We start from the raw sequence: 18,182 nt of genomic DNA on the forward strand, positions 1-18,182 counted from the left end.
GAGGTGGAGACTCAGGACCTGGACCCCATGGCTTCGGGGCAGAGGCTCTGATGGAGAGGAGAGGAGACCAGGGGTTGCACTGGGAAATGTGTCTGCACTGCAGGGGATGTGAGAGAGGTTCCTAAATCCCATCCCCAGCATTTCTGGTAGCAGTTAACTCTTCCTGCCCATGGCTGTGCTCCTGCAGCTGTGTCTCTGTCCCTGGGTCTGCTCCCTGTCCGTGTCACAGACCCCGTCCCACCCGCTGTGTGCTCAGCTCTGTCCTGCTCACACCGCCTGGCACTGCCCAGGTGTTGCTTTATCCATGCGAGCCACGGAACCTGACACACCAATATGATGTTCACAGAGTTCGCTTTATTGTCGGACCGGGCTGGCTTTATAGCAAGGCTGCCCTGTCCACGCGCCTTACAACAACGTGATTGGTTGTAACTCGTGCTATACAATAACATGATAGGCTGCATGTACTGTCCACGCGCTCTGCACGCATGTGTCCGGCGATTGCTCACTCATTATTACCTTCTAATGGTGCTCCTTTAGTCTCTTTTGTCTCTGGCTTCACCTCTCAGCCAGGCTGGCGACAACCCCATCCCCCTGGGGCGGGGGGGGCTCTGCCACTACATCTCCCCCTCTTTTATTTAATATTAACAATACGCCGTATCATGCTTTAAATACAGTGTGAAATACAGGGTAAGAACATTAAGGCTGATACAATTACAATTAACAAGAACAAACCTGTTTTCAATATTCCTTTTAACCAAACAAGGCATTCACCCCAAAAAACCCAGTATCTTCTGTTATTTTCTTGTTCTGCAAATCTTCTATCTTTTTATCTTTTAAGTTCAAACAACACATACAATCAAACTCTTCATAACTGTGAACATGTCCAATAACAAAAAATTAATTGCTGCTCTGTTTTACAAAGTGGTATTCTCAACATTGGCTACATTCATTGCTTAAAGCGATAACATGTCTGAGGTTAAGGGTTGTCATCACTGCAACCGGTTTCTTCTCTGTTAGCTAGCCAAGGTCTCACCCACTTTGCTGGGATCCATGAATTTTTGTGGTTACCTGTAGAAACACAAGCATATCCCCTTCCCCAGGTTATTAGTGACATAGGACCTTCCCATTGTTGTGTTGTCGGATTAAACACACTAACCTTAGGCACATTTTCGGAAAAATCTTTGACATTTTTGATTTGGTGCATAACAACCGGTTCCATTTCAGTTTCACTTTTAGGATTAAGCCAGTTCAGCACATACAATGCCTTCATCAATACCTCTTCTGGGCTCACACCAATTCCCCCTTGTTTTTTCAAAACAGACAAAAGATTTTTTAATGTACGGTGTGCACGCTCAATAATTGCTTGGCCAGTAGAATTATAAGGGACTCCAAACAGGTGTTGTACCTTCCACTGGGTGAGGAAGGCTGCAAGTCTGTCAGAGTGGTATGCAGGACCATTATCTGTTTTGATTTGTGTAGGGACACCCATGACAGCAAAAGCTTGTAGTAAATGACGTTTTACTGCCTTTGCATTTGCTGAGGTCAAGGCTGTAGCCCACAGCAGTCCTGAACAGGTATCTATGGAGACATGAATGTACTTTTGTCTGCCAAATGGTGCAAATTCAGTAATATCAGTTTGCCATAACTGACCTGGCTGCAAGCCCCGAGGATTTACTCCCTTTTGTTGGAGAGGGACTATGCGGGCACAATCAGGACAAGCTGCGATAATGGCTCGAGCTTGTTCCTTTGTAATTGTAAACTGCTTTCGGAGTGCTGCTGAGGATTGATGAAAGAATTCGTGAGCTTGTCTGGCTTGTTCAAAAGGGGATATATCTGCTACTGCCACAAGTTTGTCTATGGTGCTGTTTCCCTCTACTAGACCACCTGGTATGTTAGTATGGCTTTTTATATGCATGATAAATACTGGTGCTGTCCTATAATCTAATACGTTCCACAAATCTAACAATGCTTCAAACAATAAGGAATTGGAAACTCGCTGCAAAAGTGCTCTATGTATTCTTTGTACAATTCCCACAACATAAAGAGAATCTGTTACCAGATTAACTGGAGAGTTATGCCATTTTTGCAATGCTGCTGTCACCGCTCGCAATTCTAAAATTTGAACCGATCCTTCAGCTATGACAATCTGTGAATGCCACTGACCATTCTCAAACCATACAAAGCCTCCTTTGCATGAGCGACTACTCGCATCTGTGAAAATGGTTATAGCATCTAGTGGATGCTCACTAAAAATTGACATAGGCTCTAAGGGGAGGTTGGTCTTAAATATAGGATGTGGTGGATAATGATTGTCCACCTGCACCGGAATCCGGGCAAGAGCTGAGGCAAGATCGTCATGTTTGAGAAGGATCTGTTCAAACAAATTGAGGGAAATAGGGATCACAATTTTAGCAACATATAGTCCAGACAATGTCAGAAATCTGCTTAGTCCTTTCACTATCACTTGGGCAATGGCTTCCCACCTCTGAATGATGGTTTTTTGTTTTTGGCTGTTTAAAAATATCCATTCTAATATTACCAATGGATCCTTTTCTTCCGTGCTCCACTGGGCCAAAAGTCCTGCCACTTCCTTATTGGTATTATAGACATAGAGAGTAACAGGCAATTCTGATCTTACCCGCTGAGCAGTATTCTGTGAAACTTTTCTTGCAATCTGCTCAAGCGCTTTCTGTGCTTCTGGTGTGAGGCACCGTGGTTCTTGGGGGTCTCGTCCCCCACGGAGGAGACTAAACAGCGGTTGCAAATCTGTATTTGTAATACCCACAACATTTCTTATCCACTGTAAGTCCCCTACTAACTTCATTGCATCGTGAAGGGTTGCTATCTTTGCTTTCACAGTAAGCTTCTGAGGTCTAATCATGGCCTGAGTTAGTTCATATCCTAAATATTTCCATGGTGCGGTTTGCTGTACCTTTTCTGGTGCCACAACCAGACCCCATTGACCTAATTGCTTTGTCAACTGAGTTATTATGTCCTTACTAATTTTCTCTTTATTGCACAAAAGGATATCATCCATATAATGATAGATGATCATCTGAGGGTGTTGTTGCCTGAATGATTTTAAAGCCAAATCTACATACCATTGGCAAATAGTAGGAGAATTTTTCATTCCCTGAGGTAGCACTACCCAATGATATCTTTTTGTGGGAGCTTGATGATTAAGCACTGGAACAGTAAAGGCAAATTTTTCACAATCCTCTGGGTGTAAAGGAATCGTGAAAAAACAATCCTTCAGATCAATGACAGTTATATCCCAATCTTTTGGAAGCATGGTTGGGGTAGGAAGACCTGGTTGTAGTGCCCCCATATCTTTCATTACTGCATTAATTGCCCTGAGGTCCTGTAACAAACGCCACTTCCCTGATTTCTTCTGGATAGTAAAAACAGGTGTATTCCACGGGCTGGTGGAAGGGACCAAATGTCGGAGACTGAGTTGCTCTTCAACCAGCTCCTCTAAATGTGCGAGCTTTTCTTTTGGTAATGGCCATTGATCCACCCAGACAGGATCATTTGTTTCCCAACTCAGCTTCATACATGGCCGGGTGTCGCTCGCTGCAATGGCCATTATTAAAAAGGTGACTGCATAACTATTCCCCACTGAGACATCACATCCCTTCCCAATAATGCAATTGTTGTGTTTAGAACATAAGGTCGTACCCATGCCTCTAAGCCCTCGCCCTCCTCCCTTATCTTAACCATATGTGTGCTGATGTGGGTGGGAGTGGCCCCCCCTATCCCCACTACCATGGTATTTACTGCTTCTAAAGGCCAACACAAAGGCCAGTCAGTGCGAGGGATAATCGTCACATCTGCGCCTGAATCTAAAAGCATTCTTTTCCTCTTAATCTCACTGCCAGGCCCAATAATGGAAACTACCCTAGATGGTTTGTCCAAAGTCAGTTTTTCCGTGAAAGCAACCACAGGGGCTCCAGTAGAACCAAAACCTTTCTGACCTCTTTCTGTATTTAAAGCCTTTGGAACACATGCTTTAAAAGGTACCAATTGTGCTATACGGGTCCCCTGTTTAATAGTCACAGGGGGTGTTAAGACTTGCAACATAATACCTATGGGTCCAACATAATCAGAGTCTATTAATCCTGGCAAAACAAACAACCCCTGTCTTGAAGCAGAAGAACAACCTATTAAAAGTGCACTCAATCCATACCCTAGGGGCCCTGTTACTGTAGATGGAACTACATGTACAGACCGGTCTGTTATTGTGACATCTGTTCCCACGGCCAGATCGACGCCTGCGCTTCCTGAGGTTGCTGCCCTGAGCTCGGACAAGCAACCATGGCTGTTCCCCCTCTCGGCTGGTATTGTGGTGTCATCGCGCCCCAGCCCCTGGCGCTGGTCCTCCCGTTTCCCGGCAGCGGTGTCCCATCTTTTTTAAATCTTGATCGACACTCCACTACTCGGTGTCCATACTTATCACACCGACTGCACGTGCCATCAAAGCGCAAATTATTGAGAGGGGCTGGTGACTGACTAGTGCCATTACTAGGTCCCCCTCTCCGAGTATACTGAGGGCAATTTCTTCTAATATGTCCTGTTTGTCCACAAGTAAAACATGCTAGGCCGCGAGAAGAAGGGCTTCGACCTTTCATTGCAGGCTTAAGTGCTGCAGCCAAGGCCGCAGCGTGGGCTTGAGCATGTATTTTTGCTTTTTCTACCTCCTGTTGCATAATTGGTACCCGTGTGCAAGCTTCCACCATCTCTGCTAAAGAAGCACTTTTTCCCAAACCGGCTAATATCTGTTGGCATTGGGTGTTTGCATTCATCATAGCCAAATCTTTCCCCACAGCAGCTTTTGCCTCTGGAGTCACGTTAGGAGAGGCATCTATAGCTTCTTTCAAACGATCTACAAACTTCATATATGGTTCCCCAGGATCCTGCTTTATTGTAGAATAGGGTGGCACAGGGTTACCTATATTTGGCAGTTCTTTCACTGCTGCCAAGGCAAGCCCTTGCGTTTGCTGCAAAATCCTTGGATGAAGTGCTGCCTGAGTAGCACCATCCGCATATTGCCCACGACCCAGTAACTGGTCCATGCTCGCTAACCGCAACGGATCATCAGCTGGTAAACGAACATTTTCTAATACTGCCAATTCCACTTTCCCCTGCCACGTGTCCAAGAACAGCAAATACCCCGTTGGAGGAAGCAATAACTCCATCAATGCCCTAATATCTGTTTGAGTTAGTACTTGCCCCTTGAAAAATGAATTGATTAGCTGCATCACATGCTTATTATCCATACCATATTGCATAACTGCACTTTGCAACTGCTTAACCGTTTTCCAATCAAAAGGCGACCACTGCCTTTGTCCTCTATTATCTATGTGCACTGGCATTGCTGTAATACTACCAGGTAACATGATCCCTTCAATAGTTGCATCTCTGATTACCCCTTGCCAACGTTGCCCTGCATTATAAGAATGATCTCGAGGAATATCTCTACCCTGATGCACAGGGGCAGCACCCAAATTATCATTATTATCACTGCTATACAATTCCCTTGTGTTTCCCTGTGGATCAGTAAGTCGACGCATATTTGCAAACCGATCTGCTAACCCAGTCTCCAGCCCTTTTCCATATCGCGCTCTCAAATATTCATCTGCTTCTCTTACAGACCACATCCCATCTTCAACACATTGTCTAGCCCATTTTTGTATTCGCTCCCTTTTGATACAGAGCTCCTCCGGAGTGAGGTCTAATTCCACCCCCTCCCTTTCCTGTTTTCCCCGTTTTTCACATTCCCTGCCAATTGCCTCCAGCCCGTCCTTAATTGCATCTGACGCCTTTTTATATGCTATTAACCGCGAAGTTTTACTGTTACCGCCATCTAGTCGTTTCATAGCTTCTAGAACTTCTTGCATCTGGCTCTCCTGCCGTCTCAGTAAGTCCTTCAGGCTCTGCACGTGGCTCTCCTCCTGGCAGTCAGGGCGATTCTGCGGTGCTCCGTCCCGGTGTTCCATCGGGTCCTCCGGCAAAGGCACGTCGGCTGGATTAACTTGTCCTGGCTTGTTGAAACTTGCCGGTTGCTGCCATTCGTTGTCGGAGCCAGGCAATGGCTCAACGGGCGCAGAGGGTAGAATTTGCTCTCCGCCCCAGAACTCCAGATCTGATACGGGACATACCAGCGGTGCTGATTCTTCGGAGTTCTCGGAGGGTGGGCAGCTCGCGGCGGGCGGCTCCGAGGGGACGGCACACAGCTCCGGCTCCTCTGAGACTTCCTGCATCAGCTGCCTGACCTCCCGCCAGGGTCCGGCGAGATCGCAAGCCTCGCGGCTCCCCCTTGTAACCGCTTCCCATAGTTCGGTCCCTATGTCCTCCCATGTACCGGGAGAAAAAAATTCGTCCGTCGAACGAACACAGCCCTTACGCTGGGCGAATAGTAAAAGGCGCTCCACCGCGTCTTTTTCCAAAATTCTTCCTGTTCTTGCAGCCAGCTGCAGAATACTTTTCACTATTATTTTTTCTTCCACGGATGCCGTGTTTCCCATGCCACCTGCTTCTTCGTAGGCCTACTTTCCGCTATGATTGAGCGCTGGGCTGGTGTCGCCCCCAGGTGGCGTCCTCGCGTCTTCACTTCCGGCGATCTTGCTTCGATACGAAGGATCACGTCGGGGTCACCAAAGTGTTGCTTTATCCGTGCGAGCCACGGAACCTGACACACCAATATGATGTTCACAGAGTTCGCTTTATTGTCGGACCGGGCTGGCTTTATAGCAAAGCTGCCCTGTCCACGCGCCTTACAACAACGTGATTGGTTGTAACTCGTGCTATACAATAACATGATAGGCTGCATGTACTGTCCACGCGCTCTGCACGCATGTGTCCGGCGATTGCTCACTCATTATTACCTTCTAATGGTGCTCCTTTAGTCTCTTTTGTCTCTGGCTTCACCTCTCAGCCAGGCTGGCGACAACCCCATCCCCCTGGGGCGGGGGGGGGCTCTGCCACTACAAAGGAGGATCATGTGCAGCACAACCCAGCGCAGCACAGCTGGGCTGGACAGTGGCAGGTGTCCCCATGCCCTCACCACGGGTGACACAATCACTCATCAGATGGTACCTTGTTCTGAGGGTGTCCAGGCAAATGGGCAGGTACTTATCAAACAAAATGGTCAGGTTGGCTCTTTCGGACTGGATCTCTTGCCTGTCGATCCAGCTGCTCACTGGAGGATTCCAGCCCAGATCCGACGGGTTGATGTACAGGATCCCTTTAGGCCCAGGGTAAGAGAGAACATATAGTAAAGACATAGCAGAAACTGTTCCTTTCTTCCAGCAGAGTTTACCAGGTACTTTCACACAACTAAAACCCTATCAAATATGACGGGACGTCCCATTACCTGCCCCCTTTTCCTGCCCCACTGCAGAGTAGAAACATGAACAGTGAAGAAACTTCACCCTTGAAACCACGGCGCTTTTCATGACCTTGCCCTAAATTCAGAACATTGTCTTGTCTGAGCAGTTTCATTGCTCTGGGCCCCATTTCCCCATGTGTAAAACTAGGGGACACCTCCATTCCCTTCTCCCATACTTCATGCACTTCTTCAGAAGATCAAGAACTCTTTGAGACAGATACTGTCCTTCTCCTCATAAAGTCCATCCAAAGGGCTTTGCACAACAGGAGCACTCAGCAACGCTGAAGCCATGATCACCCACCAACAGTCAGAGTGCTCTGGGTAAATCTCCAGGATGATGACAGCTCCACATGTGCATTTGGGGTCAGGATCCTCAGTTTGTCTGTCAGAAACCTGCCCTGTCCACCCACGGCCGCTGTGATCTCTGGTTGGGTACTTGCAACAGGAGTCAAGTTGGCCAACAGAAGACTGGTTAATGGCACTAGATCCTCCTGGGTTCACGGCAAATCCCAGTGCGGAGCTCAGGCCAGGACTCACCCGCTCGGGACACGGTTGCTGGGGTGGCTGTGCGCAGGTGGCTGATCTCAAACACCAACCGCATCGTTGGGTTCAGAGGGATTCTCTCATTGCTCGCCAGGGTCAGCACCTGCATTGGGCAGACAGACAGACAGACAGAATGACATCTTCCCCAGGAACAGGAATGAAAAGCATTCAGCACTTTGCACTAAAAAGCTTGGTTGCTGCCAGCACAGTTCCTTGAGGGAATGCAGCTGATTTCCAGCAGGTAGTAGAACTGTCTTCCATGACTCAAAGGAACAGCACTCGCTTCGAGCGGCGGAAAAAGGTGTGGAATTATGACCCCACCCTATTTTTGAAGGGCCTGGAGTTACAATCAGGACATCTGTGATTATCCATGAGCCCAGTTCCAGGAAGGGAAATTACAATGAAACCATGATTTGCGCTATTTCCCCTCATGCACCATTTTCTATATGTGATATTGTTTGGTGTATCTGAAGAAACACAACCGCATTATTCTAGGAGGTGTTATTTCAGCATCTGCATTTTTAGGCTGAACCATGCCATGCAGTCAAAGAATATCTCCTTCTTTAACTTATATTCATTACCTTATTATCATCCATCACAGTATTAAGAGACTCAATCCACACTGGATCAATATCTCCATCTAGTACCATCCACTTGGGACCGTCATGCGTGATGTTGGCCAGCTCTCGCATGATTGATGAAAACAGGCCTGGGAGGGTGACAGGAAGATGGTGATGAACACTGAACTTGACACCTGCTCTAACGGTTTTCTCCAGCAACACAGTAAAAATTACTCTAATTAATGCTTTCCTCTCAAACATGCAAAACTCTATGTGCCTATACGTAAATATTACTATATCACAATACGGTTCTAGTTTGCTTTAAAGTGAAAAAAGGGTTATCAGTTATCACTACTGAAAATGATTGCAGACCTACGCACGAGCTTCATTCCCACCGAGAATCATAAGGGATAAGAAAAATGTAGAGTAGCTACTCAAAGGCAAAAGGCGGCATGAGTTATACAATGCAGAGAAAACCACCTGAATATGCCTAGGAAATCCTTATAAATATTTTTTTGTGGCTCAAAGTATATCAGGGCAATCAAGATGCATTAAACGCTGGGTCATGGCTTTAGTGAGACTGAGGGGAGAACAAGCACAGAATGACATTGAATGACAGAACAAAATGTTGGTAAAATCAAGGAGAGAGAGGATACAGAGTCTCAAGGGGAGTAAATAATGAATGTTAAGAAGACCACGAAGGCTGGGAATAGAGCAGCAGCACTGCAGAGCAAATGAAAACTCCACAAAACTATTGCTCTCCTCTACATGTGAAAATACCTCGGGAGATGCTGGTCCTCATGAAAAAACATCAGGCAAACATTAAAAAAAAGCCTCTCTTCCAGTGAATTGTGACAAGAACTCTTTTTTTTTTCTTTTTTTCTCCAGGACAAGCTATTTCTTTGTGATCCAGATCAGGAACAGCTGGTGGCACCATCTGACTGAAGACAAAGCTTGTGCTCAGCAAATGCAGAACGGCTCACCTGGAACAGGTGTGTGATCCCGAGACTGGGTCAACAAAAATAACGCTTCAGCGCCTCTGCCTCCAGCCAGTTCCTTACGTGTTGGACACACGCCTTGGGAACCACTCCGGCACCACTCCGGCATTATTAGCATCAGAAACAGTTGCTGTCTCAGGGCACCAGGGCTTCCCTCGGATACACCGCGGCAGCGGGGAGAGGAAAGCGCCTCTGTCCTGACCTTGTGCATCCACAGCACACGGCTCTCTTGGGGTTTAAAAGAAGAGTTTTGTTCTGCTAAGAACACTTTTGGGATTCCCATATGGGACCTTTTACCACCTAACATGTAGGACCTTTTCAACTTCTGATAATGTGACAGGATAAAACTGGGGAGCGGAAAAGCAGGGGCTGATCTGTAAGGGAACAGGTCACCTCTTGCTAGGCTGTGGTGAAGATTGCCTTGCTGGTCTTTGACAACATGAAACAACATTTTCAGGAATGGTTACTGCAGAAAATATCTGCCTTGAAAGCTCAGGGAGGAGTGCCACTATTTCATTTAAACCATCGCAGGCCAGAAACCACTGGACAGTCACCTGTAAAATGTCCCTCCTGCTGTTCGGTGTCACCGCTGCCCTCGATCTGCAGCCACTGCTGCAGCCAGTCTGCACAGTTCAGGCTGTACCCTGCACGTCCCTCTGCCACTTTGATTTAGGCTCCCTAATTACAATTAGAAAGAAATTAACCTGGCATTGGAGCAAAGCAGGGGGTCGGGAAGGGTCCATGGCGGGGCCAGGGGAGGTGGGTGGCAGCTCATCTGCTGCTGTGGATGATTCATGGTAATGTCTTCCCTCACCTCCCCCACACCTCCCAAACCCGCCGCACACGTAAATCGAAGCTGCCTTTATGTATCAGTCACAACCCAACATTTCCACTCCAGATTTTCTGTAATCTTCCAGCAAGTTTGAAATGTTCCTCAGGAGTGAGCAGGATCAACAGCTTGGCAAACGCTGGTGTGCTACAGAGATCGGGCAGCCATACTGAGTGGAAAAACTGACGTTAAGGCTGCTGTGCGTGCTATCAGCAATGAAAACCTGGGGATGGGACATTTTTTGGGGTCCCAGCGCACACCACAGTGCAGGAGGGACATCTCTTCCATCACTGGTCCAGCCAACTCCCAAAACCTGCCTGCCCCACTTAGGAACTGGTAAGTGTTGGTATTAATGGGCATTAAAATTATTCTTAGGGCAATAGGATCAAGTAGGCTTATGCTATATTTCCCATTTGAAGATCAAAGAGCTAAAACATCCTGTGTATCCTTTCAACAACAAACTGTCATGTGGCTGTAGGCAGCAGACAAGCACCTGGGCTCTCAGACCTGCACATGAAGAACCAGTCACCCTGCTGCTGCTCGGGAAATTCATTAAAAATACCCGTCTTTATCTACATATTTCAGACACGAAATGACATTTACCGTCTTTCCATTCTCTTGTTGCTGGGTTAATGATGCCAAAGAGCTCATCATTGGTGACTGCCTTGGGGTTGAGGTCTGTCCAGACAGGACGTCGCTTCATTATCTGGTAAGTCCTGTTCAGGGATCTCATCACCTGAGACTTGCCCGTGCCCGCGTTACCCACCACGAAGACAGAGTGCCGGACCGTCAGCAACTCCTCCAGCTGCACCACCTGAGAAAAACACTCCCAAATTTTAGACAAAGATGCCAAACTGAAGTTCAGGTCTATAAAATAGGTCCCACTGGGCCACCTCTTTAGAAAGACGTGACCCTGAGACACAAGCAGATTTGACAATTGAGTTTGGTCCAGCCACTCTAATCACAATGGGTGAAATCCTCAGCCTGCAGATAAACTTTCAGCGCTGTTTATACTTGACAACCACCACCTGATGAGGCCCTGCTCTCCAGGGGCTACACTTTCATGAGCCTACAAAAGTTGGCCCCTTTGGAAGCCCAGAGACTGATCCAGTGCTGACCTCAGGAGCAGGTGCAACTGCCTCAGACCCAGCACAGCTGACTGCCCTCCAGCGAGATCTGCCTGCAAGGACAATGCTGTGCAGAGCTCTCTTTGTAGAAGCAAAGCTGTTTGAGAAAACCCAAATGATTTGATGGCGACGTGGGTGTAGCAGAAGATCTCTTGGTCTTACTTTGAGCACAAAGTTGTCCTCAGCCTGCAGCCGGAGGTCCAGCACAGCCTGCCTCACAAACGACTCAAAATTCAGGTCACGCTTCCGAGGCACATCCAGTGCAGGGAATAGATCCCCAATCAGCCCCATAAACACCGGCACATCATCCGTCACAATCTTGGGGACGTTGAAGTCACGAAGAGAGCGCATCAGAACCTGGTCTTCGGGTCGCTCTGGGTCATCTCGCTTGAGGGAGCCAGCAACAACTAGCACTGACTTAATGGCACGCAAGCCCCAGTCGTAGTGATCCTACACCAGAGGAAGAAAAAAAAAGAGGCATGAGTTTATGCTTAGACAGTACCATGTAGGGTGAAGAACCACCATTCCCAAACTGCCAGACTAGTAAGCAATGAAAATACATCTAAATCTGTTATTTGCATTGTGGCCAGAGACCTTCTCCAGCCTGAGTGACCTGGTTTCCATCTCAGTAGGTGAGATTCCCGTCAGGGACAGTATTAAAGAGTCAAATAATTCAGCTGTTCAGACCATCACATGGGCTCACAGTTGGCAGTAAGACAGCAGCAGGATTTGCACTCCAGAGACCAAAGCAATTTGTTTCACCTAAATCATAAAGCACCTATAGCAAGGCCAGCCAGCCCCCTGCATCTGCAGGAGCCACCAAGGTGAAAGGCTTGTTAGTCCATTATGAGGCCCCAAAGACCCAAGTTTCTCCACCCTGCCCATCACAAGATGACAAGCCTGTTTGGTCTCAGAGGAGGTCCAGGAATAAGGGGTCAGTAAAGACATCGCTGAAAAAGTACCACAAAACGGCATGAGAAGAACTCTCAAGCCAACAAACAACTGTTCATATTTCTGTCCTGTTAACACCCTCCAGAGCACAGCTCGACAGCTGACTGCTCTGTGTGGGAGGCCATGGCTTCCACCAGGCCCCTCAAGGCACAGCACCAAGTTTCTGCGACAGAGCATATCCCACCCAGCCTCATGCTGGCACAGCCAAGATCAGGTTTGTATCATCAGGAATCCTGATTCAGGTCTCCTCTGGACCCAGCTTCGATCTACACAAATAATGACAAGGAAAAATCTGATTTGCTTTGCACTGACAGTAACTCTAACAAGACCTGGAACCAGCCTAAGGCTGAACTCAGAGAGGGACACCATAAACCCTTTGCAGGCAGGAGAATCAATAGGAAGAGACTGGAAAGCAAAAGGTCACTGAATACTACCCCAAACATGGTGTCATTTAAACTCACTGAAAGGTCTCCCATTAATGCAGCTGGTCAAATGCTTTTGTCCCTGCAGATGCTCCAGTAAAGCAGTCTGAAAATTTTATTGCTCCGATGATCACCAACCCTCTCCTCCCCCAGCAGCCAGTGCAAATGCAGCCATTAAATAAAAGCTCTGAAACGTTAGCCATGGAGCTGAGCAGCACAGTGCCATGTTTCTGCTGATTTTGGAGATTCATCATACCACTCAGCCACAGAACCAGGCTCACCTGCTTGGACAGGAGCTCTTTGCAGAGTTGGTAGAGAGTAATGAACTTCCTGGCTAACACCCGGGCCTCGATGAATCCCTCAGCCACCAACATAATTTCACAGATCAGCTCAAAGTCTGGCACAACCATCGCACACGGCCTAAAATGACAGGTGAGGAGGCATTGCAGAACAAGTATTTCTTGACTACAGGTCTTACAGGCAGCGCATTTGCAGCTTCATCTTCTAGGCCTTCTTTTATGAGCCAGGTCACCCTCTGCCTTCCCCACGACAAGGGACAGAGCTCCTTCGCCCTGCCTGTGCGTGCCCAGACCCAGGCCTGTTGTGCAAGGCTTAAACTACCTGCGAATGCCCTATGCAAGTGAATTCCCCAAGGACATGAGGTCGAGCCTGGATGTTCCAAAAGACAGTTTCTGCCAGGTCACAAACCCTGACCTGGACTCACCTGAAGAGAGCTTTTAAATTCTCAGGTAGCTCTGTTCGCCCTGCGTAACCAGGGTTCATGGTGATGAAAATGCCTACTGATGGTACTAAGTTGATGTCTTCTCCAAGAAAATTGAAGGATTTCTTCTTCTCCCGTATTGCATCCTGCACGCTCTTCACCTAGAAATCAAGACAGTACTATAGTATCAGCGTTCACTTATGAAAAACACATCAGACAACGGTGCTTCCTTCGTTACTCTTGGCCTCGTGACAAATGGGGCTAATCACTGTTTTATTTTTTACCGGCAGCATAAAGCTTTATACACTGTTTGGAGTACATCAGCATGGCAATATCAATTTCCCATCTCAGTCAAACTCTGGCAAAGCAGAAAAAAGAGCTGAAGAGAGTGGAAAGTCAAAATGCAAAGGAGTTGCAAGACTTCACACCTTTGCTCCATGAGACAATGATGAACGTGGGTCAGGAAGAGCAACTCAGGAGCGGGAAATGTCCCCAGCACTGCCTGCATTCACCTTGGCTTTTGACATCACCTGTGGGACACTGCTCAGCACATCTCACAGCAAAAACACCACCAGAGGCTCCACCATCTCTGAACCAGCCAGCCCAGCAGAGGTCTGATGTGTGAGAGAGACACAGGGCAGTACAGGTATCCACAACATAGCCAACACCCAAACGCACTCCCCAAAGTCTATCACAATATGGGCCCATTATTCCCTTTACCCATCTCACCTCTCCCCACACAGCGTTGCTCTTCAGGACATCCCAAAACCCTCCTGTGCCTGCTCCGTTCCCTGACCAGGCCCAGAGAAGGGGTAGCACCTCCCAATAAGCTTGGCCTCAGCTCAGTTGTAAACTGACCACTTGGTATCACTTTTAAAGATTTTGGGACATCAGATGTTTGATTTAAAACCAAAACCAGAAGGCAGAAGCTGTAAAACCTCTCCTAACACCTTCACTCACTAATATTATATTGTTTTTTATATTTGCCTGATTGCAGCTTTGTTCTGCTCATTCCTCTCCTTCCGAAGAGTTCACCTCTCTGCAAACAGCACCTCAGCGAGGGGCAAATCTCTCTCTATTCACCGCTCTAACCTCACTACTGTTTGCCATCTCAAAGTAAAGCAATTAATCGAATTTTTCCCTGTAAGGAACCATATCGACATCAGCTGCATGAGTAAGACAGCCAATTAAACATCGCCATGGTAACACTCCTAATAGCAGCCAGGAGACACCATGATGGAATGACGGCCGTGCCGCTTTCTTCAGCTGCCACGCTCCAGCCAGGAGCGAGGGAACCATTAGCAGTTGAGTCATTCCTGGGCTTCTTTTGTTCAGCTTCCCTTTTTATTTCAAGATCCTCAAAGACTTTTTTTCAATGACAACTTTAAACTAGGACCTGACGGAAGAGAAACTGAGAGGGAATGATACATAAACTCTTGTACCTGCCTGGGGCTTCTCTGGGATGCCACATAAGGTACCAATTATGAGTGAAACAGATGAGAAGAATGAGGAGTTCATGGAGGGGTTAAGAACAATGTCTTTGACCGAAACATTTACAGAAGTGTAGAAACTTCTGAGCTTTATATCTTTCTATAACACTGAGCCCAAAAGGGAGTCCAGGAACAATTCAGCACCTCAATCAGATATTAGGATCCTAAAACACGCACTCAGCTGACAGTTGGATCCTGAAGAACTTGGGCACTTTGGCACCTCAGTTTTCTGCACTGAAGCCCCCCAAGGCTTCCCCTGTATAAAATAATGCCAGGTTTCCTCATGGGCTGGTAAGAGGAGGGGAAGGAGGACGCGAAGTGACAGATTATATATATAAGCACGAGAGCACAGGACTTTCTGGCACGATGGGGAGGCCAGTCTCCCTTCCAGCCCTTCTCCAGGGATGCTGCTGCGCTTCACACGAGACTCACCAACACAATGCACTGAGCAGCTGAACTACAGAGGAGATGAGAAACCATTCGCCAGGGGAAACACCCATGCCCAGCTGGGCACCGCTCCAATAGCTCTGTCCCAGGTTTAATCCCACGGTGTCAGGGTACCCTGGGCAAGCGCGTCAGCAAGGGCCGCAGATCTGCCCCAGATTCCAGCTCCCGAGTGTCACCAGCTGACACTGGCTTTTGGGAGCACCACGGGGCTGCACACATTCCTCCAAGGAATGGTGCCAGTTGGCCAGGAATACCTTCCAAAGCCACTTGGCAGAGCTGTCGTTACAGACACCAGAACTAAATCCACAGCCATATAGTTTTGGAGACAGGTTAAGAAAATTAATCCTGAATGTATTCCCATTTCCTGAGTATGACACACAACCTGTGCCTGACCAGGGGTGATAAGGAACCCCCAGAAGTCCAGCGGATCTGCCCCAAACACCCCTCTTCCCCTCCGTGAAAATTATTCCCTACATTGCAGACTGAGCAGCCGCAAGTCAAGACAGCTTCTCTGTCTTGAAACGATGTGCTGCAATTATCTCACAGCAGATTAATGACACGAGTGCTTTCCTGAGGAGGAACAGGTACAGAGCCATGGTGCGTAGTGGTCTGGGAAAAGATGCTACAAAGAATTGTCTTGGCACAAATGCTGTAACTGGGGCAAGAAAAGTGACAAATATCTTTGCAGCACGTAACTGCGACATCTTGGCAGTGCTGTGATATTCATGTGATTAATCTTGAGATCTAATCCCACACCTGCCTATACACAGAACTGAAACCGGCAATATGCAATTGCCATTTTTACCCTTGCTCCAAAGACTGCAGAATGGCTCTGCTCTGTTTGTATTTATTTATGAGTGTTTCTCCACTCACCTGTACAGCAACCACAGAAAGGACCTCAACTGAGATCCTGTTAAATTCATCAAAACAGCCCCAGGCTCCCGTCTGGGAAAGGCCTTTGTAAATATTCCCACAAGACTGGAAAAACAAAACAAAAACAAAGATTACAAGAGTGAAATCATAAATGGAATCAACTCCAGCAAAAAATTGATTTTATTTCCCAGCCTGTTTATTTATAGCAATTTACAGTCTATTGTGGGTATTTAGAAAAGTGCATGGAAACAGCAGGCACAACTCAATTATAATATTTATAGCTCTGCGCAGCTTGCCACTTTATCTGCTAATTGCACTTTCTCGATATATCTGTGCACCAGTTTCATTTAAAGGTCACTTGTGCTGAATTACTGATGGTCCCGTTTCCTGGGAGAGCCCATAAGCTAAATGAAATATGATCCGAGGCTACCAAAATCACTGTACCGTGCCAGACTGGCAGAGAGCAAGACTCAGCCTAATGATTCAGTGCTCTGTAGCGGCTGAAGCTTCACTATGTTTTGGGTTTATTCTGGGAGAGGATCCTGAGAAAACCAGGACAGGTCCCTCCCCGTGCCAGGGGCTGCCAGGTCGCGAGCACGCCGAGAAGAAACGACCAGGGTCCAACTATCAGCACAGCCTTGGTCTCAACTGAACAGACCAACATTTTTGAAGAATTACACATGAAATCTAACTCCAGAAAGGAAGGGAAATGCATAATGAGGCAGAGAAGATAGTTCGGGTCTCTGCCTCCTGAAGAACCTTGTGCAAATCTTAGAGAAGGAACGGGAGGAGAAGGAAAAGGCATTCAGCTTAAAGGAGTGTAGCAGGGATTTGGAGAGAGGTGATCACAGAATCCCAGCCTGGTGGGGCTGAAGGGACCTCTGCAGATCCCCCAGTCCAAGCCCTGCTCACGCAGGGTCACAGAGCAGATCACACAGGTGGGTCCAGGCGGGTTTCAATGTCTCAGAGAAGGAGACTCCACACCCGCTCTGGGCAGCCTGGGCCGCGCTCTGGCACCTCCCAGCAAACAAGTTTCTGCTCATGTTCAGATGGAGCCTCCTGTGTTTCAGTCTGTGCCCGTTGCCCCTCACCCTGGCGTTGGGCACCACTGAACAGAGTCTGGTCCATCCTCTGACACCCACCCTGAGATATTGATCCCATTGATCAGATCCCTCTCAGCTTCTCTTCTCCAGCTCAACAGCTCCAGCTCTCTCAGTCTCTCCTCACAAGAAAGAAGCTCCAGACCCCTCAGCATCTTTGTAGCCCACTGCTGGACTCTGTGCAGTTATTCCTTCTTAAACTGGGGAGCCCAGAACTGGACACAACTCCAGATGTGGCATCACCAGGGCAGAGCAGAGCGGAAGGAACAACCTCCCTTGACCTGCTGGTCATACCTCTCCTAATGCACCCCAGGTACCATTGGATTACTCTCATCCTTCAGGTTTGCTCGGGCCCTGAGCATCCCCTGCCCCATGTGACCGCACTGCAGCCGAGGTGGGAGCCATACCTTGTAGTCCATCTGCTCGGAGCAGTTAAACACGTACACCATGATGCCCAGGGCTCGCCCCAAATCTTTCGTAGTCTCCGTCTTGCCAGTGCCCGCAGGGCCTGCAGGTGCTCCGCTCATGGTCAGGTGCAGTGACTGGGTCAGGGTGATGTAACATCTTTCACAGTGAATGATGAATGAAAAAAGGAAATATGTCCAATAGGTCAACTGTGGGCTGCAGGGCAATAGCACTAGAGCATTGCACTCAGCAGAGCCTCTCCTCTGAAAAGCTGTACGTGAGCAGGGGTCATGTCTGAGCTGAAAGCCTTCTTGGCATTAATTACCACC

General features: G+C 47.8%; 1 pseudogene; it reads right to left on the minus strand.

Moving 5' to 3' along the window:
- Nucleotides 1-6,812: 6,812 nt before the first annotated feature.
- Nucleotides 6,813-18,182, minus strand: part of LOC139825892 (dynein axonemal heavy chain 9-like) — a 33,751-nt pseudogene continuing 22,381 nt past the window's right edge.

The sequence above is a fragment of the Patagioenas fasciata genome, chromosome 30 (assembly GCF_037038585.1).
Source record: "Patagioenas fasciata isolate bPatFas1 chromosome 30, bPatFas1.hap1, whole genome shotgun sequence".
In the NCBI taxonomy this organism is placed as follows: Eukaryota; Metazoa; Chordata; class Aves; order Columbiformes; family Columbidae; genus Patagioenas; species Patagioenas fasciata.